This window comes from Gobio gobio, assembly GCF_949357685.1.
Source record: "Gobio gobio genome assembly, chromosome: 13".
Taxonomy (NCBI): Eukaryota; Metazoa; Chordata; class Actinopteri; order Cypriniformes; family Gobionidae; genus Gobio; species Gobio gobio.
In genome coordinates this window covers 49,999,261-50,002,390 of record NC_137106.1, presented here as the reverse complement: position 1 = coordinate 50,002,390, position 3,130 = coordinate 49,999,261, and the positions used below count along the sequence as shown (strand labels likewise).

The following is a 3,130-nucleotide window of genomic DNA, read 5'->3' as shown; positions in this document are numbered from 1 at the left end:
GACTATAATCAGTAGATGGCTGCAGAGGCACAGTTATTTTCTCATTAGCATGTCCACTCCCTGATGTCTAGGAAGCAGTCATGTATTTCTGTACATTCTGTACCGAATACAACAATGCATAAACAGTTTCTGAAAGGAGCAATGTTCAATATACATTTGATTTTTTTTAAATATCTGAAGTGCTGTAAATGCCTTAGAGATTTGTTCAGTGCATCTTGGGAAAAGTTATATTCCATAACAAGATAAATTAGTCAAATGAAAATTAAAAAAATATATTTTTTTTTAAATAAAAACAAAAAGTTGGTCGCCTAATAGCCTATCATTTGTAGCATATCTCAACAACAAAATTATGGATTTAAATGGTCAGAGTATGACTTTAGTAATCGTCTGCATGCCGGTCCTGTTCCTGTAAACCTATTTAGGCCTTTACAGATACATAGCTCTACTCTGCTCTTAAGCACACGCAAAACACTCATAAATGCTAAATCTTTAAATCAGGGGAATAAAACAAGTTTGTTACATAAATATAAAAATTACAGTAAAAACGAGCATTCACTTAGCAATATCGCAGTTAATGAAGTACACGTTTTCAAGGCAGGAGTACAATAGCTTGTTAAAATACGATCATCATTTATTTCCTTTGCGGTTGCAGCTTTAGTATTTATTTTATTGTTGTTTAACAGACACGTTAACAATGAATGAATGAAAAGAGATTTGTGTGGGTTTTCTCTTCTTTTTTGACTTGTGAAACCAACTTGACTTGTTAAAACTGAATTAATGTTTTAGTGGATAAAGTGTGCTAAATTAGTTAATGTCATAAAACAGAAGATTACTAAACAATTATCTTCAATACCAATTATCTTTTTTTTTAATCAACCATATATTTGTCTCTATCAGGCAAAACATTGTTTTTAAGCGTAACACTTTACAAGAAGATTTCATTTACCTTAGGCCTAATGATGAATGAACAATAAGCAATAGGCTATATGGCTACTTGATATTTATTAATATAAATGCCTCGATGTAGCCTACTTGGTGGGGCGGGGTTAGGGGGGCCCGTACAATTTATTTTGCATTAGACGTTCAGACGGGCAGACGTGCAGACGTTCAGACGGGCAGACGTGCAGACGTGCAGACGTTCTCCACACGCATGTCACACGCACGTAGTCACATTTGTCAATTTAGATCGTTGTGACGTTCAGACGTTCAGACGTAATCCACACATTTACTTCTAACGTGACGCCGCCGTGACGTCTGCATAGATCAACTGCTACACGTTGCTGACGTGTGTACGTGACGTAATATTTGCGTGTACGTCTCCATATAAAACAAATGGAGACGTACACGCACGTATACACGTGTGTTGTCTGTCGTGCTTGTCAGTCTCGTCGCCGAATGGTACATTCCGACACTGCATGAAAAGTGGGATTTTCGACCCCATAAACGCCTGTATACTCCTGGAAATCTCCCTAATTTTCGGCAGCTTTCGACAATTTAGAGGCAGCGAACGTCGCGTTCGTCTGTGCCACAAATTGTCGTAAACGAACCATGACGTAGGTGGAGAGCCCCCCGCTGAGAGACCGCGCGGAGGTGCGACGCCTCTAATTTGCATATGAATAGCAGCGAAACCAGAGAGTCAACGGCCAGACTTGAATTTACTCACTCACTATTGGCTGAAGCCACTACATTTAAAAAAGAAAAATCCCTCGTGATTGGTTGGCAGATCACTGCAAACCAATCATTATTGGTCCCCCTGGCTCATTATAAATGTAAACCCCAATAATAATAATAAATATATAATTTATGTTGTAATAATTTGTTTCATATTAATGTTATTGTGCTATGAAGTATTCATACCATCAAGGAATATATGGGCAAATTATACGGACCGTGCCGTTTATTCAAACAAGGGGCTTCATTTATAAGCATACAGCTGTTCATTCAAAGAAAGGGCTTAATTTATAAAACACAGCGGTTGACTCAAAGAAAGAGCTTTATTGTTAAACACACAACTATGTACAGTGCAGCAGTAATGTCTCGTAATGTAATGTAAAGTTCGTCGAGCTCCAGGCTGCGAGAGGGCGGTGGCCGCACAATCCATCCAGAAACCCCGTCAACAAAGCCGTCTTCCTCGTCAGATATGAGTTCAATGGTCGCAGACTTCCAAACGTCCACCTCATCCAGCACACTCTCGCTTCCAGCAACTGTAATACAATCCATAAAGACAATAAGCAACCTGAAAAATACTCACATTGACAAAAAACGGATCTAATATAATAAATCTTACCCTTTTTCTTCTTGATCGACTCCGAGCTAAACTTCGCAGTTTCAGGTTGTTTGTATCTGAAGCTCCGGCGTGTCGATTCATAATACGTCTTACATGCAGCTGGAAAACAATTACATGAGACTGGTATTAATAAAAACAGTCACGGTAAAATTAAACAAGGAATGAGAAACACATTAGAAGTTACTTACACACAATTTCGTCATGATCAGCGGTTAAATCTGGACTCGCGGTAATCGCTCCAAGCAGATAAGAGCTCACGGCTTCGTTATGAGGCGAGGATAGTCTGTGTAAACAAAATGTGCAGTTTTAAGCTCGGATCTATTAACACATCCATTTCCTTATACAGCTGAATAAAAGCATATTCTTTATATCGTAACGTTACATTACCCATGCTGTGGTTCATAGCGACTGCAGTTTGCCTCAGAGTTATGAAGACGAAGACAGCCTCCTGAAAATGAGTCCAAAAAGTTCGTCGCGTCCATGCAGAGATTGAGTTGAAGACGGTGTCCTGTCATTGTTGATCACGAAAAAGGAAAGCAGCAAAAAACATAAAAAAATAGTTTCAAAGCTCGTCTTCTACGCGTCATGGCCATGACCTCGACCTCGCACCCCATTGGACTAGGGCTCTGATATGGAACGCGCCCGGGGCCAAATCTCTTTATACGAAACGCGTGACTTATGATCGTTTCAACCTTCAACACGCCCTGTTTTCCGCTTCACGCACAGTTTTAACATGTTAAGAAGACACATTTGAACGTGTTTCTTAACGCGCACATTCTGTACATGTCGAAGTGTAATATTTTTTTTTTTAAAGCAGACTTACCTTTGTAGCCTAGGCTACAT

The 3,130-nt window shown here is 39.3% G+C and overlaps 1 long non-coding RNA gene across 1 annotated transcript; it reads right to left on the bottom strand.

Annotated features, from left to right (window-relative positions):
• Positions 1 to 1,881: 1,881 nt before the first annotated feature.
• On the bottom strand, positions 1,882 to 2,523 carry LOC307135844. The gene is made up of 3 exons (XR_013817723.1): positions 2,476 to 2,523; positions 2,288 to 2,386; positions 1,882 to 2,204 (listed from the first exon to the last, which is right to left on the bottom strand). It is a non-coding gene; the product is annotated as an uncharacterized lncRNA (long non-coding RNA).
• Between the last annotated feature and the right edge of the window lie 607 nt (positions 2,524 to 3,130).